Source organism: Phyllobates terribilis, unplaced genomic scaffold (genome assembly GCF_046119375.1).
Source record: "Phyllobates terribilis strain yellow unplaced genomic scaffold, ASM4611937v1 Scaffold_65__1_contigs__length_7625178, whole genome shotgun sequence".
NCBI lineage: Eukaryota > Metazoa > Chordata > Amphibia > Anura > Dendrobatidae > Phyllobates > Phyllobates terribilis.
Window position 1 is genome coordinate 3,327,891 of NW_027362825.1, and position 27,192 is coordinate 3,355,082.

The 27,192-nt window shown below is 41.9% G+C and overlaps 8 non-coding genes across 8 annotated transcripts; all 8 read left to right on the top strand.

Moving 5' to 3' along the window:
• The first annotated feature begins 4,735 nt into the window (after positions 1-4,735).
• TRNAL-CAA (transfer RNA leucine (anticodon CAA)) lies at positions 4,736-4,818 on the top strand. Its single transcript has one exon. It is a non-coding gene; the product is annotated as a tRNA-Leu (tRNA).
• Positions 4,819-5,753: 935 nt separating this feature from the next.
• Positions 5,754-5,826, top strand: TRNAF-GAA (transfer RNA phenylalanine (anticodon GAA)). The gene has a single exon. It is a non-coding gene; the product is annotated as a tRNA-Phe (tRNA).
• A 2,200-nt stretch (positions 5,827-8,026) lies between these two features.
• TRNAF-GAA (transfer RNA phenylalanine (anticodon GAA)) lies at positions 8,027-8,099 on the top strand. The gene has a single exon. It is a non-coding gene; the product is annotated as a tRNA-Phe (tRNA).
• A 1,184-nt stretch (positions 8,100-9,283) lies between these two features.
• On the top strand, positions 9,284-9,366 carry TRNAL-CAG (transfer RNA leucine (anticodon CAG)). The gene has a single exon. It is a non-coding gene; the product is annotated as a tRNA-Leu (tRNA).
• Positions 9,367-10,300: 934 nt separating this feature from the next.
• On the top strand, positions 10,301-10,373 carry TRNAF-GAA (transfer RNA phenylalanine (anticodon GAA)). The gene has a single exon. It is a non-coding gene; the product is annotated as a tRNA-Phe (tRNA).
• A 1,183-nt stretch (positions 10,374-11,556) lies between these two features.
• On the top strand, positions 11,557-11,639 carry TRNAL-CAG (transfer RNA leucine (anticodon CAG)). The gene has a single exon. It is a non-coding gene; the product is annotated as a tRNA-Leu (tRNA).
• Positions 11,640-18,296: 6,657 nt separating this feature from the next.
• Positions 18,297-18,369, top strand: TRNAF-GAA (transfer RNA phenylalanine (anticodon GAA)). The gene has a single exon. It is a non-coding gene; the product is annotated as a tRNA-Phe (tRNA).
• A 1,184-nt stretch (positions 18,370-19,553) lies between these two features.
• Positions 19,554-19,636, top strand: TRNAL-CAG (transfer RNA leucine (anticodon CAG)). Its single transcript has one exon. It is a non-coding gene; the product is annotated as a tRNA-Leu (tRNA).
• Positions 19,637-27,192: the final 7,556 nt, after the last annotated feature.

The following is a 27,192-nucleotide window of genomic DNA, read 5'->3' on the forward strand; positions in this document are numbered from 1 at the left end:
AAGTTGCTCCATCCTAATTTTTGGAAGCTTTTGCTTGGAAGGCATAAGCAAAAACTATGGGAGACACACTCCCCAATAATGGGAATAATGTTTGTAATATGCTGTACTACATGGCTCTTGTAAGGTGCATTGCAAGTTGCTCCGTCCTAATTTTTGGTAGCTTTTGCTTGGAAGGCATAAGCAAATACTATGGGAGACCCGCTCCCCAATAATGGGAATAATGTTTGTAATATGCTGTACTGCATGGCTCTTGTAAGGGGCATTTCAAATTGCTCCATCCTAATTTTTGGAAGCTTTTGCTTGGAAGGCATGAGCAAATACTATGGGAGACCCACTCCCCAATAATAGGAATAATATTTTTAAGATGCTGTACTGTATGGCTCTTGTAAGGGGCATTATAAGTGTCTTGTTAAGCTACTGTGACCTCCACGTCTATTCCAAGGGGCATTCAAACCATCTTGTTAAGCTACTGGGACCTCCACATCTTTTCCGAGCGGCATTAAAACCCTCTTGTTAAGCTACTGCGACCTCCACCACTTTTCCGAGGGGCATTAAAACCGTCTTGTTAAGCTTCTGTGACCTCCACGTCTCTTCCAAGGGGCATTCAAACCGTCTTGTTAAGATACTGGGACCTCCACGTCTTTTCCGAGGGGCATTAAAACCGTCTTGTTAAGCTACTGTGACCTCCACGTCTCTTCAAAGGGGCATTAAAATCATCTTATTAAGCCACTCTGAACTCCACAGCTCTTCCAAGGGCCATTGAAATGTTGTTTTTAATTACCTCTAACGTCCACGACTCTTCCAACGGGCATTGCATTTCCTCCTAATTTTAGTCAGTTTTTGCTTTTCAATGCAAAGGCGAAAACTAAGGGAGACCAACTCCCCAATAATGGGTAGAAGGTTTTTAGTAAGCTCTAATCCACGTCTGTTTCATGGGGCATTGCAGTTCCTCATAATTTTTGGAAAGCCTTCCATTCACTGCTTAGGCCAACAGTGTACAGGACATCCAGTTGCTATAAATGGAAAAAATGGTTTAGTTAGGGCCCTCTGACCTCCATGTCATTTCCAAGGGGCATTGGAGTGCCTCAAAATTTTTGGTAGGCATTGCACTCACTGTATGAACTATAACTGTGTAGACGAACTGCTCCTTTTGTTACTGAAACATATCCTACAAGACATATGTGGTTGACTGGCCTGATATTGATATGAATGGTCCCTGTTTCTCCTCCTCTTTCTCCTTTGCCACTACCTCATCCATCATTTATCACCTGAAGCTTTGTTTTAAAGGGAGTCATAGAACTGGAATAGTAGCAGGAAAACATCCAGCAATCCTCAGAGGAGGTAGGATATGCACCAAAACGCTGACCACCTCAGGCCTAGCCGCTACTACATACATGCGCTTGCATTCCAAGAAAACAAAGCAGATGCTAACTTGTATCATCATCATCATGGTCCTCACCTTGGCACTCTCAACTCCCCTGATGGAGAAGCCAGGGCCCACCGGAGTAGTCTGGTTCTCTGGTGGGCTTGTCCAATGCTGCCCTAAAGCAGGCCGGGCTAAGAAAAGTGTGTGGGGGGATGTTCCAAGGAGAAATAAGGGTGGCTGGGGACCGTTTATGGACACCCGGCTGCCCCCAGGCGGCTGGGGATCGTGTGTGGACAACCGGCTGCAGGGTGGCTGGGGACCGAGTGTGGACACCCGGGGATAGTGGCAAGTCTGCATCTTCTGATGCGGCAAGGATGACTTCTGATGGGCACACTTTTAGGCAGTGACCTGGGTGTAAGAGATGCTTACAGGGGTCTTCCCCATGCTGTTCCCATGTCTTTTCAGCACTGTATGCATGTGTCACACAGCACATGGCCAGATAAGGTTGTAAAATGTTAAAATTACATTTCCCGGTGAATGCATTTGTCACGGTTGAAAGCAATACAAAAGTGCAAAAACGCATAAAAAATGATACTTGTGAACATAGCCCAAGGTGTGGAGGAGTATTTTTTGGGGGGGGTTATTTATTTTACCTTATACACAAGTTTTTACCCTGGAAAGGAAGTTCCTTAACATATTTCACAGGAAAGCAGTTTCAGTTTCATTTTTGAACGTTTTATTGTGAGCCCTTAAAAGTGGCTTACTACCTCTGACCACGTTGTTGAGAGCAGTGACCTGGGCATCAGAAATGCTTCCTGGGGCGATCCCCATGCTGTCCCCATGTCATTTGAGCACTGTCACTATTGTTTTGGGCACTTGTTAGGCTTTTAAAAGACTGCCGGGGGTGTGACGCCAAAAATGCTCGGGTCTCCCTTAAACTAACATTGGGCTCGTTGCTCGGGACGAGCACCCGAGTATCACGGCGAGCTCGGCCCAAGCTTCGAGCACCCGAACATTTTAGTGCTCGATCAACACTAGCTGTAACTAATAGGTTACGAATCAATATTAAAATAAAAGAAATCATGGTATATTTCCTTTCATCACAAGTAATGCTCATCTTTCTACTGCTTAGCTTAGAAAGAGTTAAATCACAAAATGCCAGAAGAAGTCAGGTTGCTGAGCGGTCTAAAGCGCTGCGTTCAGGTCACAGTCTCTACTGGAGGCTTGGGATCGAATAACACTTCTGACATTAGCATTTTCTTTCAAGAAATTGTACAGCTTCACTCCTGTTACTGATTAGTTGGGGGTCTGCTTTATTGGTGGCAATCTCAAACCGAAAACTAAAAGTGACGGGGCTTAGCAAAACCAATTCTCAACGTTGGCACTTTGGCAGTATTCCTGGGGGTCCTTGAGGCAAATGTTAAATGTCCTGAATTTGTGCTTTCACAAAAGAAAAATACTGTGGATATTAAAATGGGAGGGACTATTTCATCTCTATGTGTTCTCTGTCCCTATTACGGCGGAGAGTGAACCTCCTAAGGTGCTGTCGTGGAAGATTCCTAGAAACTTAATTACCTGTAAGTCTAATTTCAGATTTTTCTACCTCAGGAATAAATAGACTATAAATATACTTAATAAACAAAAGCTAAAAGAGCAGATGAACATAGTTTAACAAGTCTGAAATGCGCATGTGATACTGACATCAAAGTTTCACCACATTTTGGGACAAATGTTTTCACTTTCAACATTAACAATCAGTAGAATATTTTCTCTAAATTTGCATCTCCTTTCTTCACTCCAATTGTTTGCACCTAAGAAAAAATAAATCTTGATGCAACATTATGCTTACAAATTGTGTTTTATGCTCAATCATCACCTCTCCTACAGAGACACAGTCAGAATTACCCTGGCGAATTGAGTAAATTTTAATATGTAAAAAAAATGCAGAATTGCTGTTTTTTTCTATTCATTCACAAAGAGTTAATGTAAGTTATTAAATATGTACGCAAAATAGCGTGACTTTCAAATATAGATAATCTTGCAAAAACAAGTCAAAGTAAAAATAAAAACATCCAGTTGTGACATTTACAGTGTGTTGAACATTCGTGAAGCTAAATGTGTCCAGCCGAAATAGCTTAGCTGGGAGAGCGTTAGACTGAAGTTCTAAAGGTCACAGGTTTCGGCAAAAGTTTTTTTCTTCACCCATTAAATTTTAAGCAGAAAATAAACAAAGCATATGGACTGACTGTTTACAGAGAATGTAAAAATCCTAATCATTATAACTATCTACAGGAAATAAAATGATAGAAACTTGAGAACTGAACAGTTTTAACTTTTGAGGAAAATAATATTTTTTGTAATTTTTCCTTCATTCTGGACGTCATCACTTTGTTTTATTTTAGTTTGACTTAGCTGTATGAGGATTTAAAGGAAACCTGATAGCTAATACGGGCAGCATGTATCAGACACTAGCTGAATTATTTCAGCCATTTATGTTTGACTATGAATCGCTGTGGCATTACTGAGACAAATATGCTTAAATAATATGCCAGGAACAAAGCTGTTTGGGGAAAAAGCCAGGAAGGCAAAAAACACAAGCCCCAACTCAGGACCGTCATCTTTCATTCTAAAAATAGGGGTTTCTACGTTAATGGTAAGACAAAGAATCCACAGATTTGGCATTTCTCTAGCGAGGAGAGCCCACTTAAAATGTATGGGGTGCTTGTCTCCATAAGGGCAAGCTGGGCACTAAACTGGCTTATTTGCAATTCTGGATGTTGCAGAGTGAAAACATATGTTGGACAATAATAGTAATTGCTGGTGTTGATGAATTCATTGTGAGGAGTAATTTATAAAATGGGATCACTTTGGAGGGGTTTCTGCTGTTTTGGTACTTTTGGAACTCCGCAAATGTCACCCTCAAAATATTCTTGCAAAATCTGCATTCCCAAAACCAAAATAGCGCTCTTACTTTCAAAGCCCTGCTGTGTGACCAAACAGTAGTTTCTGAAGACATATGGGGCATCACCGCATTTCAATGAAATTGTGCAACTTTAGATATTTTCACAAGAAAAACTAAATATATATTGACCTAAATTTACCATTAATATAAAGTACAATGTGTTACAAAATAACACTATCAGAATCATGGGGATATGTTAAGCATTCCAGTGTTATTGCCACATAAATTGATACATGTCAGATTTAAAAAACGGTGCTTGGTCATGAAGCTCAAAATTGGCTGTAACTAATAGGTTACAAATCAATATTAAAATAAAAGAAATCATGGCATATTTCATTTCATCACAAGTAGTGCTCATCTTTCTACTGCTTAGCTTAGAAAGAGTTAAATTACAAAAGCCAGAAGTAGTCAGGATGGCCGAGCGGTCTAAGGCGCTGCGTTCAAGTCGCAGTCTGTTCTGGAGGCGTGGGTTCGAATCCCACTTCTGACTTTAGAATTTTCTTTCAAGAAATTTTACAGCTTCACTCCTGTTACTGATTAGTTGGGGGTCCGCTCTATTGGTGGCAATCTCAAATCGATAACTAAAAGTGATGGGGCTTAGCAAAACCAATTCTCAACGTTGGCACTTTGGCAGTATTCCTTGGGGTCCTTGAGGCAAATCTTGAATGTTCTGAATTTGTGCTTTCACAAAAGACTTCTGGGAACATCAAATAGTTTCTTTGTGCATATGTTAGTTGTTGCTATGGCATCGGAAAAATACTGTTGATAGGAAAATGGGAGGGACTATTTCATCTCTATGTGTTCTCTGTCCCTATTAGGGCAGAGAGTGAACCTCCTAAGGTGCTGTCGTGGAAGATTCCTAGAAACCGAATTACCAGTAAGTCTAATTTCAGATTTTTTTACCTCAAGGCATCAATAGATTATATATATACTTAATAAACAAAAGCTAAAAGAGCAGATGAACATAGTTTAACAAGTCTGAAATGCGCATGTGATACTGACATCAAAGTTTCACCACATTTTGGGACAAATGTTTTCACTTTCAACATTAACAATCAGTAGAATATTTTCTCTAAATTTGCATCTCCTATCTTCACTCCAATTGTTTGCACCTAAGAAAAAAATAAAGCTTGATGCAACATTATGCTTACAAATTGTGTTTTATGCTCAATCATCACCTGTCCTACAGAGACACAGTCAGAATTACCCTGGCGAATTGAGTAAATTTGAAAATGTAAAAAAAATGCAGAATTGCTGTTTTTTCTATTCATTCACAAAGAGTTAATGTAAGTTCTTAAATATGTACGCAAAATAGCGGGACTTTCAAATATAGATAATCTTGCAAAAACAAGTCAAAGTAAAAATAAATACATCCAGTTGTGACATCTACAGTGTGTTGAACATTCCTGAACCTAAACGTGTCCTGCCGAAATAGCTCAGTTGGGAGAGCGTTAGACTGAAGATCTAAATGTCCCTGCTTCAAACCTGGGTTTCAGCAAAAGTTTTTTTCTTCACCCATTAAATTTTAAGCAGAAAATAAACAAAGCATATGGACTGACTGTTTACAGAGAATGTAAAAATCCTAATCATTATAACTATCTACAGGAAATAAAATGATAGAAACTTGAGAACAGAACAGTTTTAACTTTTGAGGAAAATAATATTTTTTGTAATTTTTCCTTCATTCTGGACGTCATCACTTTGTTTTATTTTAGTTTGACTTAGCTGTATGAGGATTTAAAGGAAACCTGATAGCTAATACGGGCAGCATGTATCAGACACTAGCTGAATTATTTCAGCCATTTATGTTTGACTATGAATCGCTGTGGCATTACTGAGACAAATATGCTTAAATAATATGCCAGGAACAAAGCTGTTTGGGGAAAAGCCAGGAAGGCAAAAAACACAAGCCCCAACTCAGGACCGTCATCTTTCATTCTAAAAATAGGGGTTTCTACGTTAATGGTAAGACAAAGAATCCACAGATTTGGCATTTCTCTAGCGAGGAGAGCCCACTTAAAATGTATGGGGTGCTTGTCTCCATAAGGGCAAGCTGGGCACTAAACTGGCTTATTTGCAATTCTGGATGTTGCAGAGTGAAAACATATGTTGGACAATAATAGTAATTGCTGGTGTTGATGAATTCATTGTGAGGAGTAATTTATAAAATGGGATCACTTTGGAGGGGTTTCTGCTGTTTTGGTACTTTTGGAACTCCGCAAATGTCACCCTCAAAATATTCTTGCAAAATCTGCATTCCCAAAACCCAAATAGCGCTCTTACTTTCAAAGCCCTGCTGTGTGACCAAACAGTAGTTTCTGAAGACATATGGGGCATCACCGCATTTCAATGAAATTGTGCAACTTTAGATATTTTCACAAGAAAAACTAAATATATATTGACCTAAATTTACCATTAATATAAAGTACAATGTGTTACAAAATAACACTATCAGAATCACGGGGATATGTTAAGCATTCCAGTGTTATTGCCACATAAATTGATACATGTCAGATTTAAAAAACGGTGCCTGGTCATGAAGCTCAAAATTGGCTGTAACTAATAGGTTACAAATCAATATTAAAATAAAAGAAATCATGGCATATTTCCTTTCATCACAAGTAATGCTCATCTTTCTACTGCTTAGCTTAGAAAGAGTTAAATTACAAAAGCCAGAAGAAGTCATGAAGGCCGAGCGGTCTAAGGCGCTGCGTTCAGGTTGCAGTCTCTTCTGGAGGCGTGGGTTCGAATCCCACTTCTGACATTAGAATTTTCTTTCAAGAAATTTTACTGCTTCACTCCTGTTACTGATTAGTTGGGGGTCTGCTCTATTGGTGGCAATCTCAAATCGATAACTTAAAGTGATGGGGCTTAGCAAAACCAATTCTCAATGTTGGCACTTTGGCAGTATTCCTTGGGGTCCTTGAGGCAAATCTTAAATGTCCTGAATTTGTGCTTTCACAAAAGACTTCTGGAAACATCAAATAGTTTCTTTGAGCATATGTTAGTTGTTGCTTTGGCATCGGAAAAATACTGTGGATAGGAAAATGGGAGGGACTATTTCATCTCTATGTGTTCTCTGTCCCTATTAGGGCAGAGAGTGAACCTCCTAAGGTGCTGTCGTGGAAGATTCCTAGAAACCAAATTACCTGTAAGTCTAATTTCAGATATTTTTACCTCAAGCCATCAATAGACTATATATATTCTTAATAAACAAAAGCTAAAAGAGCAGATGAACATAGTTTAACAAGTCTGAAATGCGCATGTGATACTGACATCAAAGTTTCACCACATTTTGGGACAAATGTTTTCACTTTCAACATTAACAATCAGTAGAATATTTCTCTAAATTTGCATCTCCTATCTTCACTTCAATTGTTTGCACCTAAGAAAAAAATAAAGCTTGATGCAACATTATGCTTACAAATTGTGTTTTATGCTCAATCATCACCTGTCCTAGAGAGACACAGTCAGAATTACCCTGGTGAATTGAGTAAATTTGAAAATGTAAAAAAAATGCAGAATTGATGTTTTTTCTATTCATTCACAAAGAATTAATGTAAGTTCTTAAATATGTACGCAAAATAGCGGGACTTTCAAATATAGATAATCTTGCAAAAACAGGTCAAAGTAAAAATAAATACATCCAGTTGTGACATCTACAGTGTGTTGAACATTCCTGAATTTAAATGTGTCCTGCCGAAATAGCTCAGTTGGGAGAGTGTTAGACTGAAGATCTAAAGGTCCCTGGTTCAATCCCGGGTTTCGGCATAAGTTTTTTTCTTCACCCATTAAATTTTAAGCAGAAAATAAACAAAGCATATGGACTGACTGTTTACAGAGAATGTAAAAATCCTAATCATTATAACTATCTACAGGAAATAAAATGATAGAAACTTGAGAACTGAACACTTTTAACTTTTGAGGAAAATAATATTTTTTGTAATTTTTCCTTCATTCTGGACGTCATCACTTTGTTTTATTTTAGTTTGACTTAGCTGTATGAGGATTTAAAGGAAACCTGATAGCTAATACGGGCAGCATGTATCAGACACTAGCTGAATTATTTCAGCCATTTATGTTTGACTATGAATCGCTGTGGCATTACTGAGACAAATATGCTTAAATAATATGCCAGGAACAAAGCTGTTTGGGGAAAAAGCCAGGAAGGCAAAAAACACAAGCCCCAACTCAGGACCGTCATCTTTCATTCTAAAAATAGGGGTTTCTACGTTAATGGTATGACAAATCATCCACAGATTTGGCATTTCTCTAGCGAGGAGAGCCCACTTAAAATGTATGGGGTGCTTGTCTCCATAAGCGCAAGCTGGGCACTAAACTGGCTTATTTGCAATTCTGGATGTTGCAGAGTGAAAACACATGTTGGACAATAATAGTAATTGTTGGTGTTGATGAATTCATTGTGAGGAGTAATTTATAAAATGGGATCACTTTGGAGGGGTTTCTGCTGTTTTGGTACTTTTGGAACTCCGCAAATGTCACCCTCAAAATATTCTTGCAAAATCTGCATTCCCAAAACCCAAATAGCGCTCTTACTTTCAAAGCTCTGCTGTGTGACCAAACAGTAGTTTCTGAAGACATATGGGGCATCACTGCATTTCAATGAAATTGTGCAACTTTAGATATTTTCACAAGAAAAACTAAATATATATTGACCTAAATTTACCATTAATATAAAGTACAATGTGTTACAAAATAACACTTTCAGAATCACGGGGATATGTTAAGCATTCCAGTGTTATTGCCACATAAATTGATACATGTCAGATTTAAAAAACGGTGCTTGGTCATGAAGCTCAAAATTGGCTGTAACTAATAGGTTACAAATCAATATTAAAATAAAAGAAATCATGGCATATTTCCTTTCATCACAAGTAATGCTCATCGTTCTACTGCTTAGCTTAGAAAGAGTTAAATTTCAAAAGCCAGAAGTAGTCAGGATGGCCGAGCGGTCTAAGGCGCTGCGTTCAGGTCGCAGTCTCTTCTGGAGGTGTGGGTTCGAGTCCCACTTCTGACTTTAGAATTTTCTTTCAAGAAATTTTACAGCTTCACTCCTGTTACTGATTAGTTGGGGGTCCGCTCTATTGGTGGCAATCTCAAATCGAAAACTAAAAGTGATGGGGCTTAGCAAAACCAATTCTCAACGTTGGCACTTTGGCAGTATTCCTTGGGGTCCTTGAGGCAAATCTTAAATGTCCTGAAATTGTGCTTTCACAAAAGACTTCTGGGAACATCAAATAGTTTCTTTGTGCATATGTTAGTTGTTGCTTTGGCATCGGAAAAATACTGTGGATAGGAAAATGGGAGGGATTATTTCATCTCTATGTGTTCTCTGTCCCTATTAGGGCAGAGAGTGAACCTCCTAAGGTGCTGTCGTGGAAGATTCCTAGAAACCAAATTACCAGTAAGTCTTATTCAGATTTTTTTACCTCAGGCATCAATAGACTATAAATATACTTAATAAACAAAAACTAAAAGAGCAGATGAACATAGTTTAACAAGTCTGAAATGCGCATGTGATACTGACATCAAAGTTTCACCACATCTTGGGACAAATGTTTTCACTTTCAACATTAACAATCAGTAGAATATTTTCTCTAAATTTGCATCTCCTTTCTTCACTCCAATTGTTTGCACCTAAGAAAAAAATAAAGCTTGATGCAACATTATGCTTACAAATTGTGTTTTATGCTCAATCATCACCTGTCCTACAGAGACACAGTCAGAATTACCCTGGCGAATTGAGTAAATTTGAAAATGTAAAAAAAAAAGCAGAATTGCTGTTTTTTCTATTCATTCACAAAGTATTAATGTAAGTTCTTAAATATGTACGCAAAATAGCGGGACTTTCAAATATAGATAATCTTGCAAAAACAAGTCAAAGTAAAAATAAATACATCCAGTTGTGACATCTACAGTGTGTTGAACATTCCTGAATCTAAACGTGTCCTGCTGAAATAGCTCAGTTGGGAGAGCGTTAGACTGAAGATCTTAATGTCCCTGCTTCAAACCCGGGTTTCAGCAAAAGTTTTTTTCTTCACCCATTAAATTTTAAGCAGAAAATAAACAAAGCATATGGACTGACTGTTTACAGAGAATGTAAAAATCCTAATCATTATAACTATCTACAGGAAATAAAATGATAGAAACTTGAGAACTGAACACTTTTAACTTTTGAGGAAAATAATATTTTTTGTAATTTTTCCTTCATTCTGGACGTCATCACTTTGTTTTATTTTAGTTTGACTTAGCTGTATGAGGATTTAAAGGAAACCTGATAGCTAATACGGGCAGCATGTATCAGACACTAGCTGAATTATTTCAGCCATTTATGTTTGACTATGAATCGCTGTGGCATTACTGAGACAAATATGCTTAAATAATATGCCAGGAACAAAGCTGTTTGGGGAAAAAGCCAGGAAGGCAAAAAACACAAGCCCCAACTCAGGACCGTCATCTTTCATTCTAAAAATAGGGGTTTCTACGTTAATGGTAAGACAAAGAATCCACAGATTTGGCATTTCTCTAGCGAGGAGAGCCAACTTAAAATGTATGCGGTGCTTGTCTCCATAAGGGCAAGCTGGGCACTAAACTGGCTTATTTGCAATTCTGGATGTTGCAGAGTGAAAACATATGTTGGACAATAATAGTAATTGCTGGTGTTGATGAATTCATTGTGAGGAGTAATTTATAAAATGGGATCACTTTGGAGGGGTTTCTGCTGTTTTGGTACTTTTGGAACTCCGCAAATGTCACCCTCAAAATATTCTTGCAAAATCTGCATTCCCAAAACCCAAATAGCGCTCTTACTTTCAAAGCCCTGCTGTGTGACCAAACAGTAGTTTCTGAAGACATATGGGGCATCACCGCATTTCAATGAAATTGTGCAACTTTAGATATTTTCACAAGAAAAACTAAATATATATTGACTTAAATTTACCATTAATATAAAGTACAATGTGTTACAAAATAACACTATCAGAATCATGGGGATATGTTAAGCATTCCAGTGTTATTGCCACATAAATTGATACATGTCAGATTTAAAAACGGTGCTTGGTCATGAAGCTCAAAATTGGCTGTAACTAATAGGTTACAAATCAATATTAAAATAAAAGAAATCATGGCATATTTCATTTCATCACAAGTAATGCTCATCTTTCTACTGCTTAGCTTAGAAAGAGTTAAATTACAAAAGCCAGAAGAAGTCAGGATGGCCGAGTGGTCTAAGGCGCTGCGTTCAGGTTGCAGTCTCTCCTGGAGGCGTGGGTTCAAATCCCATTTCTGACATTAGAATTTTCTTTCAAGAAATTGTACAGCTTCACTCCTGTTACTGATTAGTTGGTGGTCCGCTCTATTGGTGGCAATCTCAAATCGATAACTTAAAGTGATGGGGCTTAGCAAAACCAATTCTCAACGTTGGCACTTTGGCAGTATTCCTTGGGGTCCTTGAGGCAAATCTTAAATGTCCTGAATTTGTGCTTTCACAAAAGACTTCTGGGAACATCAAATAGTTTCTTTGTGCATATGTTAGTTGTTGCTTTGGCATCGGAAAAATACTGTGGAAAGGAAATGGGAGGGACTATTTCATCTCTATGTGTTCTCTGTCCCTATTAGGGCAGAGAGTGAACCTCCTAAGGTGCTGTCGTGGAAGATTCCTAGAAACCAAATTACCAGTAAGTCTAATTTCAGATTTTTTTACCTCAAGGCATCAATAGACTATATATATATACTTAATAAACAAAAGCTAAAAGAGCAGATGAACACAGTTTAACAAGTCTGAAATGCGCATGTGATACTGACTAGAGATGAGCGGTGTTCGACTAGAACTGTTCGCCAATCTCAAATTCGAGCTGTTTTGGGCGGTGTTCGAGTTGTTCGACGAACCCGAACGATTTGCAAAAAATTCGGCTGTTCGAGGTTATGTTCGATAACTGTTCGTGCACCAAAAGCGTGTCCTGCATGTCTGGCGCTATTTAGAGCACCAATCATGCAGGGATTGTCTGCCACTCACTGTAATGCCACAGCCATGGTGGTTGTGGCATTACAGTGATTGCCCAAATCGATGGGAACAGTGCCAACAGTGAAACATGAAAAGCCGGCAATTCAGCAGCGGCATACACCGGTACCCGACAATTTAGAACCGAAAGAATAGAGCTTCACACATAGATTAGATAGATAGAAACATGTCAGCCACATATATACGAAGTACAGTGACAGTGTTGCTTACTGTACTTGTCATTTAGCGTAAAGGATTTATCAAAAAAAATAATAGTGTTTTCATGCACCGTCTCTTTAAAAAAGCCGGCCGGCAATTCAGCAGCGGTACCCGACAATTTATAACAGACAGAATAGAGCTTCACACATAGATTAGATAGATAGAAACATGTCAGTCACATATATATGAAGTACAGTGATAGTGTTGGTTACTGTACTTGTCATTTAGTATTAAAATAAAGGATTTATTATTAAAAAAATTGGCGTGGGGTTCCCCTTAATTTTAGGCTCTAGCGGAGGTTAAGCAGACGGCTGGGGCAGATGTTTGAAGCCTGGGAAGGGGGTAATACCCACGGAGCTTCCCAGGCTACTAATATCAGCCCCCAGCTGAATACATAGCCTTTACTAGCTATTAAAATGGGGGACCCCCCCAAAAAAATGACGTGGGGTCCCCCCTAATTTAATAGCTAGCAAAGGCTAGGCAGACAGCTGGGGGCTGATATTAATAGCCCAGGAAGGGAGCCATGAATATTGGCCCCCTCCCAGGCTAGAAACACCAGCCGTCAGCCGCCCCAGAAATGGCGCATTCATAGGATGCGCCAATTCTGGCACTTAGCCTCGCTCTTCCACGCTGCCCTGGTGCGGTGGCAGGGGTAATAGGGTTGGGGTTGATGTCAGCTTATAATGCCAGCTGACATCAAGCCCAGGTTAGTAATGGAGAGGCGTCTATAAGACACCCCCATTACTAACCCCATAGTCAAAGTTAAAAAAAGCACAAACACCCAGAATAAAGTCCTTTAATTGAAATAAAGACACAATCCTTTATTGTTCTAAATTAAACCATACTTACCGTCACGCCCATTCCAGCTGAAGCCAACGATCTCCTGCAATAAAAGAAAAATAATAAAGCAACCTCATCCTTACCTTTCCATGGTTCCCACGACAGCTTCAGCTCTGCTACATCGAGATGACAGGCTGGACCGCAGCAGAACGCTGCCATCCAGCCTCTCATCCCGCAGACACTGAGAAGCGCAGGCTTGCTTGCGCTGCTCAGCGTCTCTCTGTGACGACATCCAGATGAGCCGAGTTCATGTCCAATGAACTCGGCTCACCTCATGCACGTCACTGACAGCGTGGGAAAATTCTCAAGCTGAAGCGGTGAGTGCAGGAGAATTCTCCCACGCTGTCAGTGACGTGCATAAGGTGAGCTCATGTCCAATGAACTCAGCTCACCTCCTGCACGTCACTGACAGCGTGGGAGAATTCTCCTGCACTCAGCGCTTCAGCGGGAGAATTCTCCCGCTGAAGCGCTGAGTGCAGGAGAATTTTCCCACGCTGTCAGTGACGTGCATAAGGTGAGCTCATGTCCAATGAACTCAGCTCACCTCCTGCACGTCACTGACAGCGTGGGAGAATTCTCCTGCACTCAGCGCTTCAGTGTGAGAATTCTCCCACGCTGTAGCGCTGAGTGCAGGAGAATTTTCCCACGCTGTCAGTGACGTGCATGAGGTGAGCCGAGTTCATTGGACATTAACTCGGCTCATCTGGATGCCCTCACAGAGAGACACTGTGGAGCGCAAGCAAGCCTGCGCTTCTCAGTGTCTGCGGGATGACAGGCTGGATGGCAGCGTTCTGCAGCGGTCCAGCCTGTCATCTCGATGTAGCAGAGCTGAAGCTGTCATGGGAACCATGGAAAGGTAAGGATGATGTTGCTTTATTATTTTTCTTTTATTTCAGGAGATCGTTGGCTTCAGCTGGAATGGGCGTGATGGTAAGTATGGTTTAATTTAGAACAATAAAGAATTGTGTCTTTATTTCAATTAAAGGACTTTTTTCTGGGTGTTGTGTTTTTTTTAAATACTTTACTAGAAATTCATGGTGGTCATGTCTAATATTGGCGTGACCCCATGAATTTCGGGCTTAGGGCCAGCTGATAATGCCAAGCTGGCCCTAACCCCTTTATTACCCAGTGAGCCACCGCATCAGGGCCCTGGATGAGTTGGGTACAGCGCCAGAAGATGGCGCTTCTATGAACGCGCCATTTTCCGGGGTGGCTGCGGACTGCAATTTGCAGCGGGGGTGGCCCAGAAAGCTTGGGCCTCCCTGCGCTGCGGATTCCAGCCCCCAGCTGCCTAGTTGTACCTGGCTGGACACAAAAACAGGGCGAAGCCCCACGTCAATTTTCTTTAAATTATTTCATGAAATAATTAAGAAAAAAAGGGCTTCCCTATATTGTTGTGTCCGGCCAGGTACAAATAGGCAGCTGGTGGTTGGGGGCAGCCCGTTCCTGCCTGCTGTACCTGGCTGGACACAAATATAGTGCGAAGCCCCACGTCAATTTTTTTTAAATTATTTCATGAATTTCCTGAAATAATTTAAAAAAATTGAAGTGGGACTTCGCACTATATTTGTGTCCAGCCAGGTACAGCAGGCAGGAACGGGCTGCCCCCATCCACCAGCTGCCTATTTGTACCTGGCCGGACACAACAATATAGGGAAGCCCTTTTTTTCTTAATTATTTCATGAATTTCATGAAATAATTAAAAAAAATTGAAGTGGGGCTTCGCACTATATTTGTGTCCAGCCAGGTACAGCAGGCAGGAACGGGCTGCCCCCATCCACCAGCTGCCTATTTATACCTGGCCGGACACAACAATATAGGGAAGCCCTTTTTTTCTTAATTATTTCATGAATTTCATGAAATAATTAAAAAAAATTGAAGTGGGGCTTCGCACTATATTTGTGTCCAGCCAGGTACAGCAGGCAGGAACGGGCTGCCCCCAACCACCAGCTGCCTATTTGTACCTGGCCGGACACAACAATATAGGGAAGCCCTTTTTTTCTTAATTATTTCATGAATTTCATGAAATAATTAAAAAAAAAGTACGTGGGGCTTCGCCCTATTTTTGTGTCCAGCCAGGTACAACTAGGCAGCTGGGGGCTGGAATCTGCAGCGCAGGGAGGCCCAAGCTTTCTGGGCCCCCCCCGCTACAAATTGCAGTCCGCAGCCACCCCGGAAAATGGCGCGTTCATAGAAGCGCCATCTTCTGGCGCTGTACCCAACTCATCCAGGGCCCTGGTGCGGTGGCTCACTGGGTAATAAAGGGGTTAGGGCCAGCTTGGTATTATCAGCTGGCCCCAAGCCCAAAATTCATGGGGTCACGCCAGTATTAGACATGACCGCCATGAATTTCTAGTAAAGTATTTAAAAAAAACACAACACCCAGAATAAAGTCCTTTAATTGAAATAAAGACACAATTCTTTATTGTTCTAAATTAAACCATACTTACCATCACACCCATTCCAGCTGAAGCCAACGATCTCCTGCAATAAAAGAAAAATAATAAACCAACCTCATCCTTACCTTTCCATGGTTCCCACGACAGCTTCAGCTCTGCTACATCGAGATGACTGGCTGGACCGCAGCAGAACGCTGCCATCCAGTCTGTCATCCCGCAGACACTGAGAAGCGCAGGCATGCTTGCGCTCCTCACTGTCTCGCTGTGACGGCATCCAGATGAGCCGAGGTCATGTCCAATGAATTCGGCTCACCTCATGCACGTCACTGACAGCGTGGGAAAATTCTCCTGCAATCAGCGCTTCAGCGTGAGAATTTTCCCACGCTGTCAGTGACGTGCATGAGGTGAGCCGAGTTCATTGGACATGAACTCGGCTCATCTGGATGTCGTCACAGAGAGACGCTGAGCAGCGCAAGCAAGCTTGCGCTTCTCAGTGTCTGCGGGATGACAGGCTGGATGGCAGCGTTCTGCTGCGGTCCAGCCTGTCATCTCGATGTAGCAGAGCTGAAGCTGTCGTGGGAACCATGGAAAGGTAAGGATGAGGTTGCTTTATTATTTTTCTTTTATTGCAGGAGATCGTTGGCTTCAGCTGGAATGGGCGTGATGGTAAGTATGGTTTAATTTAGAACAATAAAGGATTGTGTCTTTATTTCAATTAAAGGACTTTATTCTGGGTGTTTGTGTTTTTTTTAACTTTGACTATGGGGTTAGTAATGGGGGTGTCTTATAGACGCCTCTCCATTACTAACCTGGGCTTGATGTCAGCTGGCATTATAAGCTGACATCAACCCCAACCCTATTACCCCCTGCCACCGCACCAGGGCAGCGTGGAAGAGCGAGGCTAAGTGCCAGAATTGGCGCATCCTATGAATGCGCCATTTCTGGGGCGGCTGACGGCTGGTGTTTCTAGCCTGGGAGGGGGCCAATATTCATGGCTCCCTTCCTGGGCTATTAATATCAGCCCCCAGCTGTCTGCCTAGCCTTTGCTAGCTATTAAATTAGGGGGGACCCCACGTCATTTTTTTTGGGGGGTCCCCCATTTTAATAGCTAGTAAAGGCTATGTATTCAGCTGAGGGCTGATATTAGTAGCCTGGGAAGCTCCGTGGGTATTACCCCCTTCCCAGGCTTCAAACATCTGCCCCAGCCGTCTGCTTAACCTCCGCTAGAGCCTAAAATTAAGGGGAACCCCACGCCAATTTTTTTAATAATAAATCCTTTATTTTAATACTAAATGACAAGTACAGTAACCAACACTATCACTGTACTTCATATATATGTGACTGACATGTTTCTATCTATCTAATCTATGTGTGATGCTCTATCTTTCTGTTCTAAATTGTCGGGTACCGCTGCTGAATTGCCGGCCGGCTTTTTTAAAGAGACGGTGCATGAAAACACTATTATTTTTTTTAATAAATCCTTTACACTAAATGACAAGTACAGTAAGCAACATTGTCACTGTACTTCATATATATGTGACTGACATGTTTCTATCTATCTAATCTATGTGTGAAGCTCTATTCTGTCTGTTATAAATTGTGGGGTACAGATGCTGAATTGCCGGCCGGCTTTCTTAAAGAGACGGTGCATGAAAACACTAATATTTTTTTTAATAAATCCTTTACACTAAATGACAAGTGCAGTAACCAACACTGTCACTGTGCTTCTTATATGTGTGACTGACATGTTTCTATCTATCTAATCTATGTGTGATACTCTATTCCTTCTTGTCTAAATTGTCGGGTACCGGTGTATGCCGCTGCTGAATTTGCCGGCCGGCTTTTTTAAAGAGAGTGTCTTCTGAGCAGTTTGTCAGCTTTTGGACACCTTTGCAGGTGTTTTCTATGTGTTTCTATGTGTTTTTGTTTGCCTGTCATTGGTTTTAACCGTGTTCGACGGTGTTCTAAGGTGTTCGACGAACAGTTCGACGAACAGTTCCTCGAACATCCCGGTGTTCGACGAACCGAACCCGAACACTACGGGGGTGGCTCAACACTAATACTGACATCAAAGTTTCACCACATTTTGGGACAAATGTTTTCACTTTCAACATTAACAATCAGTAGAATATTTTCTCTAAATTTGCATCTCCTATCTTCACTTCAATTGTTTGCACCTAAGAAAAAAATAAAGCTTGATGCAACATTATGCTTACAAATTGTGTTTTATGCTCAATCATCACCTGTCCTACAGAGACACAGTCAGAATTACCCTGGTGAATTGAGTAAATATGAAAATGTAAAAAAAATGCAGAATTGCTGTTTTTTCTATTCATTCACAAAGAATTAATGTAAGTTCTTAAATATGTACCCAAAATAGCGGGACTTTCAAATATAGATAATCTTGCAAAAACAGGTCAAAGTAAAAATAAATACATCCAGTTGTGACATCTACAGTGTGTTGAACATTCCTGAATCTAAGTGTGTCCTGCCGAAATAGCTCAGTTGGGAGAGTGTTAGACTGAAGATCTAAAGGTCCCTGGTTCAATCCCGGGTTTCGGCATAAGCTTTTTTCTTCACCCATTAAATTTTAAGCAGAAAATAAACAAAGCATATAGACTGACTGTTTACAGAGAATGTAAAAATCCTAATCATTATAACTATCTACAGGAAATAAAATGATAGAAACTTGAGAACTGAACACTTTTAACTTTTGAGGAAAATAATATTTTTTGTAATTTTTCCTTCATTCTGGAAGTCATCACTTTGTTTTATTTTAGTTTGACTTAGCTGTATGAGGATTTAAAGGAAACCTGATAGCTAATACGGGCAGCATGTATCAGACACTAGCTGAATGATTTCAGCCATTTATGTTTGACTATGAATCGCTGTGGCATTACTGAGACAAATATGCTTCAAAAATATGCCAGGAACAAAGCTGTTTGGGGAAAAAGCCAGGAAGGCAAAAAACACAAGCCCCAACTCAGGACCGTCATCTTTCATTCTAAAAATAGGGGTTTCCACGTTAATGGTAAGACAAAGAATCCACAGATTTGGCATTTCTCTAGCGAGGAGAGCCCACTTAAAATGTATGGGGTGCTTGTCTCCATAAGCGCAAGCTGGGCACTAAACTGGCTTATTTGCAATTCTGGATGTTGCAGAGTGAAAACACCTGTTGGACAATAATAGTAATTGCTGGCGTTGATGAATTCATTGTGAGGAGTAATTTATAAAATGGGATCACTTTGGAGGGGTTTCTGCTGTTTTGGTACTTTTGGTACTCCGCAAATGTCACCCTCAAAATATTCTTGCAAAATCTGCATTCCCAAAACCCAAATAGCGCTCTTACTTTCAAAGCCCTGCTGTGTGACCAAACAGTAGTTTCTGAAGACATATGCGGCATCACCGCATTTCAATGAAATTGTGCAACTTTAGATATTTTCACAAGAAAAACTAAATATATATTGACCTAAATTTACCATTAATATAAAGTACAATGTGTTACAAAATAACACTATCAGAATCACGGGGATATGTTAAGCATTCCAGTGTTATTGCCACATAAATTGATACATGTCAGATTTAAAAAACGGTGCTTGGTCATGAAGCTCAAAATTGGCTGTAACTAATAGGTTACAAATCAATATTAAAATAAAAGAAATCATGGCATATTTCCTTTCATCACAAGTAATGCTCATCTTTCTACTGCTTAGCTTAGAAAGAGTTAAATTACAAAAGCCAGAAGAAGTCAGGATGGCCGAGTGGTCTAAGGCGCTGCGTTCAGGTTGCAGTCTCTCCTGGAGGCGTGGGTTCAAATCCCACTTCTGACATTAGAATTTTCTTTCAAGAAATTGTACAGCTTCACTCCTGTTACTGATTAGTTGGTGGTCCGATCTATTGGTGGCAATCTCAAATAGATAACTTAAAGTGATGGGGCTTAGCAAAACCAATTCTCAACGTTGGCACTTTGGCAGTATTCCTTGGGGTCCTTGAGGCAAATCTTAAATGTCCTGAATTTTTGCTTTCACAAAAGACTTCTGGGAACATCAAATAGTTTCTTTGTGCATATGTTAGTTGTTGCTTTGGCATCGGAAAAATACTGTGGATAGGAAAATGGGAGGGACTATTTCATCTCTATGTGTTCTCTGTCCCTATTAGGGCAGAGAGTGAACCTCCTAAGGTGCTGTCGTGGAAGATTCCTAGAAACCAAATTACCAGTAAGTCTAATTTCAGATTTTTTTACCTCAAGGCATCAATAGACTATATATATACTTAATAAACAAAAGCTAAAAGAGCAGATGAACACAGTTTAACAAGTCTGAAATGCGCATGTGATACTGACATCAAAGTTTCACCACATTTTGGGACAAATGTTTTCACTTTCAACATTAACAATCAGTAGAATATTTTCTCTAAATTTGCATCTCCTATCTAGTGTTGAGCCACCCCCGTAGTGTTCGAGTTCGGTTCGTCGAACACCCGTGTGTTCGCCGAACTGTTCGTCGAACTGTTCGTCGAACACCTTCGAACACCGTTAAAACCAATGGCAGGCAAACAAAAACACATAGAAACACATAGAAAACACCTTCAAAGGTGTCCAAAAGCTGACAAACTGCTCAGAAGACATAACTAACACATGGAAAAGTGACAAGTACATATAGTCATGCGAAAATAAAAGAGGTGGAGGAGTAAAAGGAGGGGGAGACACAGATATAGGCATGTCATGCCCTTCTAAAATCCAAAAAGTGAGAAGCCGACACGGCCAGTCCGTTCCTGCCCGTGCCACCTCCGTGTCGCCGGGTTTGTGCCAGAGCCGCGGTGGACCCTGACGGCCAGCCCCCCTCTCCTAATACTGGTGCCTGTCCGCTGGTGGGTCGAGCCCCCCGCGGTGGGTGGGGAGTAACATCTGCAGAAGAAAGACCATCTTCCAGGGAAACTAACATGTCGACTTCTTTTCGTGGACAATGTGATACGATCCCTTTGTTACGGACACGCCCATCGCTACAAATTCCAGATGAGGCACAAAAACAGCAGGTGCTTCAGCGGATATCAAGTTCTCCTTCAAGTGGGCTCTCCTCCACCTCAACTTCAACATCACAAATACTCCAGTCCTCAGAGGTGTCACCCCAATCGCACTTGCTTCCTCACAGCTCCCAAGTCTCCAGCTGCCCGTCTGAGTATGGGGTAACACAGATGGTTGAGTCTGCACAGCTGTTTACTCATACTATTACCTGGAAAACGGAGGTCTGCTCCAGAGCTTCTGTTAATCCAGATGAGGAAATGATCTGCACTGATGCCCAGAATCTTTATAAGTCGGATCCAGGACCAGATGAAAAAGGTTCTGAGCATAATGTAGACCCTCGTTCCCAAACTGTAACTCCTGTTGGTGGAGACAATGATGAAGACGATGATGAGACTCAAATACCTGATTGGAGCGACAACTTGACTTTTCGGTCAGGGCAGGAAGAGGTTGGCTTTGAGGACGACGGGTGTGATAACTAGAGATGAGCGTTGTTCTACTCGAACTGTTCGCCAATCTCAAATTCGAGCTGTTTTGGGCGGTGTTCGAGCCGTTCGGCAAACACGAACAATTTGATAAAAATTCGGCTGTTCGAGGTTATGTTCGATAACTGTTCGTGCACCAAAATCATAACTGGATTTTTTCTCAGTAATGATGAAAATTAATGTTAATACGCAGTTTGAGTGTACAGCGGGGTGGGGGGAGGGGCAGAGGATGGATCTCTGCAGGAACAATGAAGATCTCCATTTTTTTTTCTCTTTCCCGCATTTGCAGTGGGGAGGTGCAATCTGTCAGCCTATCAGCAGCGCACACACGGAGCGAAGTGCTTTTTTTCACACAAGCAAGGGCATGTGTCATTGGCAGTGTATGTCACATGTCCTTGCCCTATAAGACCAAGCCATTTTCCCCGTCGCCACCATTTTCTCACTGCTGCAGCTGCATGTTAGACGGCACCGCTGTTGCTGTGTGCGCTATACCTTGTTAATTTCAAGCCAATTTTCGCACAAATATACAGATAGCTTGGAAGTAGGGAATAGTTGTGATTGCAGTCCTTTTAAGGACTAGGTTACAGCATTTCCTACGACTTTTATCAGGGAGGTCTGTGCTCTTAAATAGATAGGTTGTGGGAGTAAAGACTAATTGTAATTGGAGTCCTTTTCAGGACTAGGTTACATCAGTTCCTATCAGTTTTTGCCAGGCAGGTCTGTGCCAGTGCTGTGCAAGTTTTTTTCACAGCATTTGGCTGAATCTAGCAAAGCTAATCCTTTTTGGCCTATTGCAGAGTGTGTTAGTCAGTGGAGTAGCCTATCTGTGTTGCAAGATATACCACCTGTGTATAGAATACCAATTTTTTTACTGCACCTAGTGAAGTAAAATCTTTTGGGTATAGGATCATTCTATTAGTCCATCTATACTGACCTCCATCAGGTTGCAAACTGAATATATTTTTTTCTGCATCTACCTCTGAAAAAATATTGGGCTTCTAGCTGTGTGTGGGACTTGTTGTATTAGTCCATCTATACTGACCTCCATCCGGTTGCAAACTGAATATATTTTTTTCTGCATCTACCTCTGAAAAAATATTGGGCTTCTAGCTGTGTGTGGGTCTTGTTCTATTAATCCATCTATACTGACCTCCATCAGGTTGCAAACTGAATATATTTTTTTCTGCATCTACCTCTGAAAAAATATTGGGCTTCTAGCTGTGTGTGGGACTTGTTGTATTAGTCCATCTATACTGACCTCCATCAGGTTGCAAACTGAATATATTTTTTTCTGCATCTACCTCTGAAAAAATATTGGGCTTCTAGCTGTGTCTGGGTCTTGTTCTATTAATCCATCTATACTGACCTCCATCAGGTTGCAAACTGAATATATTTTTTTCTGCATCTACCTCTGAAAAAATATTGGGCTTCTAGCTGTGTGTGGGACTTGTTGTATTTGTCCATCTATACTGACCTCCATCAGGTTGCAAACTGAATATATTTTTTTCTGCATCTACCTCTGAAAAAATATTGGGCTTCTAGCTGTGTGTGGGTCTTGTTCTATTAATCCATCTATACTGACCTCCATCAGGTTGCAAACTGAATATATTTTTTTCTGCATCTACCTCTGAAAAAATATTGGGCTTCTAGCTGTGTGTGGGTCTTGTTCTATTAATCCATCTATACTGACCTCCATCAGGTTGCAAACTGAATATATTTTTTTCTGCATCTACCTCTGAAAAAATATTGGGCTTCTAGCTGTGTGTGGGTCTTGTTCTATTAATCCATCTATACTGACCTCCATCAGGTTGCAAACTGAATATATTTTTTTCTGCATCTACCTCTGAAAAAATATTGGGCTTCTAGCTGTGTGTGGGACTTGTTGTATTAGTCCATCTATACTGAACTCCATCAGGTTGCAAACTGAATATATTTTTTTCTGCATCTACCTCTGAAAAAATATTGGGCTTCTAGCTGTGTGTGGGTCTTGTTCTATTAATCCATCTATACTGACCTCCATCAGGTTGCAAACTGAATATATTTTTTTCGGCATCTACCTCTGAAAAAATATTGGGCTTCTAGCTGTGTGTGGGTCTTGTTCTATTAATCCATCTATACTGACCTCCATCAGGTTGCAAACTGAATATATTTTTTTCTGCATCTACCTCTGAAAAAATATTGGGCTTCTAGCTGTGTGTGGGTCTTGTTCTATTAATCCATCTATACTGACCTCCATCAGGTTGCAAACTGAATATAATTTTTTCTGCATCTACCTCTGAAAAAATATTGGGCTTCTAGCTGTGTGTGCGAGTTGTTGTATTAGTCCATCTATACTGACCTCCATCCGGTTGCAAACTGAATATATTTTTTTCTGCATCTACCTCTGAAAAAATATTGGGCTTCTAGCTGTGTGTGGGTCTTGTTCTATTAATCCATCTATACTGACCTCCATCAGGTTGCAAACTGAATATAATTTTTTTCTGCATCTAGCTCTGAAAAAATATTTGGCCTTCTAGTAGTGTGTCGACTTTCTCTATTAGTCCATCTATACTGACCTCCATCAGGTTGCAAATTAAAACTAATTTTTATCTGCATCTACAGTACCTCTGAAAAAATATTTGGGCTTCTAGCTGTGTGTGGGACTTGTTGTATTAGTCCATCTATACTGACCTCCATCGGGTTGCAAATTCAAAATAATTTTTTTCTGCATCTAACCCAGCCAATAGTTTTGGCCTAATACCACAGTTTGGCCACTCAGCTCTGCTCGGTTACCATCCATTGTTTTTTTGTGCAAACAACTCCAGAGTTGTGAATTAGTTAACCACCAAAATGAGTGGAAAAAGGCCTGCTGCTGGTGGAAAGGGGAATAGGCGTGTTGGGAAGGGGAAAAAAGGTTGTGTCCGTGGGGTAGGTGTTAAAGCAACAGTAACATCTGCAGAAGAAAGACCATCTTCCAGCCAAACTAAAATGTCTACTTCTTTTAGCGGACAATGTGATAAGATCCCTTTCTTACGGCCACGCCAATCGCTACAAATTCCAGATGAGGCACAAAAACAGCAGGTGCTTCAACGGATATCAAGTGCTCCTTTAAGTGGGCTCTCCTCCACATCAACTTCAACATCACAAATACTCCAGTCCTCAAAGGTGTCACCCAAATCGCACTTGCTTCCTCACAGCTCCCAAATCTCCAGCTGCCCGTCTGAGTATGAGGTAGAACAGATGGTTGAGTCTGCAGAGCTGTTTACTCATACTATAGCCTGGGAATCAGAGGTCGACTCCAGCGCTTCTGTGAATCCAGACGAGGAAATGATCTGCACTGATGCCCAGAATCTTTATGAGTCGGATCCAGGACCAGACGCAGAAGGTTCTGACCATAATGTAGACCCTCATTCCCAAACTGTAACTCCTGTTGGTGGAGACAATGAGGAAGACGATGATAAGACTCAAATACCTGATTGGAGCGACAACTTTAGTTTTTTGTCAGGGCAGGAACAGGTTGGCTCTGAGGACGACGGGTGTGATAACGCACAGGGTGATGATGATGAGGTCGGAGATCCCACTTACTGTCAACCCACAGTCAGCCAAGAGATGAGGTCAGCAGAGGAGGTGGAGGAAGATGCTAGTGACGACGAGGTCAGGTTGCGCCTTCCTGGACAGAGACGTAGTACTGGAAGCACGTCAACAACTGCATCCTCAAACACAACTCTGCCTCTCACCACAAGTCGTGGTGGCTCTTCAGGTCGCATGGGTGCTAAGCCTTGCATAGCCTGGGCATTTTTTCAGATCGATAAAGATGACCCAACTCGTGTTATCTGTAACATTTGTCAGCAAAAGCTAAGTAGAGGCCAAAAAATACATAGTTTGAGTACTTCATGCATGAACCGGCACATGGACATGAAGCATAAGTTGCAGTTGGAAGCTCAGTGTGCTACAATGCGGCCTAGCCAGCCGGGCCAACCACAGTCTGCCATATCTTGTGCATCCGCGGCCTCTTCATCCTCTGTGACTGGGGGGACAGCAGTCACACCTGTTTTGGGGCGCAGACCTGCCACCTCTTTACCCGCAACAGCCAGCGTGATTGGCAGGTCATCATTTTCTTTGAAGGTGGTAACACCAGCTGGTGTTGAGCGCTGTCCGACATCGATAGCACCACCTTTGGATGAAGGCAACCTAACATGTCCGCCTGCATCTTCCTCACAGACCGGCAGTTTGCCGGGGACACCCTTATCAACCCCGTCTAAGCACAATAGCCAGCCCTCGGTCCCTCAGATGTGGACAAGTAAAAGACCATTTCCTCCTAGCCATGAGAAAGCTAAGAGGTTGAATTTCACCATCTGCAATCTCTTGGCTACAGAAATGCTGCCTTTCCGCCTGGTGGACACAGAGGATTTTCGAGACCTTATGTCCGTCGCAGTGCCCCAGTACCAGATGCCCAGTCGGCACTACTTCTCAAAGAAAGGTGTGCCTGCGCTCCACCAGCATGTCGCACACAACATCACCGCTTCTTTGAGAAACTCTGTGTGTGACAGGGTGCATTTCACCACAGACACTTGGACGAGTAGGCATGGACAGGGGCGTTACATGTCGCTGACTGGGCACTGGGTAACTATGGTGACAGCAGGACAAGGGGCTGCTGTCCAAGTCTTGCCGTCCCCACGAGTTGTGCGTCAATCCTCTTTATGTCAAAGTTCCTCCACTGCTTCTGCCTCCTCAACCTCCTCTCGGTCTTCCACCTGCACCCAAAGCCTGTCTGGTCATGCCACAAGCTTTCTAACTGCGCAGAAGGGATCCTGCACACCTCCTTACTATGCTGGCAGTAGGGCTCAACGTCATCAGGCGGTTTTTACATTGAAATGTCTGGGAAATGTGAGTCACACAGCTGAGGAGTTGTGGTCAGCTCTGGAGAACCAATTTCATGAATGGTTGTCTCCACTGGACCTGAAACCAGGGAAGGCCGTGTGCGACAATGCTGCAAACCTGGGTGCGGCCCTTCGCCGGGGCAATGTCACACACGTGCCTTGTATGGCTCACGTGTTGAACCTGGTTGTCCAGCAATTTTTAGCCCACTATCCCAGACTAGATGGCCTTCTGCAGAGGGCACGGTCGCTGTGTGCTCACTTCCGCCGTTCGCATCCCGCAGCTCAGCGACTTACATCTCTACAGAAGTCGTTGGGCCTGCCACTTCACCGGCTAAAATGCGATGTGCCTACCCGGTGGAATTCAACTCTGCACATGTTGCAGCGACTGTGGCAGCACCGACAAGCCCTGGTGCAATACGTTCTGACGTATAGCCTGGGCCAACGAGATTCAGAGGTGGGGCAAATCACGCTGGAGGAGTGGTCTCAGATCAGGGACCTATGCACCCTTCTGCACAGTTTTGAAATGGCGACGAAGATGTTTAGTGCTGACGATGCCATTATCAGCATGACTATTCCGGTGATTTACATGCTGGAGCACATTTTAAACAGAATTCGGAGTCAGGTGGTGGCACAAGAGGAGGTTGAGGAAGTAGAGGAGGAGGAGTTGTATGCGGAAGGGCTAACATCTGCAAGGTCCAGAAGGTCGGCAGCACCAAGGCGGCAGGCATGTGAGGGTGGGGGAGATGGTTTTACCAGGGCGCATGGTAGCAGCCAAACTAGTGAGGAAGGTGCAGGAGCCCAGGAAGAAGTGGAGGACGAACTGATGGAAGACTCATCAGATGAGGGAGACCTTGATCACATTTCTGTTGTGCGAGGTTGGGGGGAGAGGACAGAGGAAGGAAGCATGATTGTTACCTCGCCACCAACACAACAGGGACTTGGTGCTCCTGGATGCGCAACACACATGAGTGCCTTCTTGCTGCACTACCTGCAACATGACCCTCGAATTGTGAGTGCTTTGC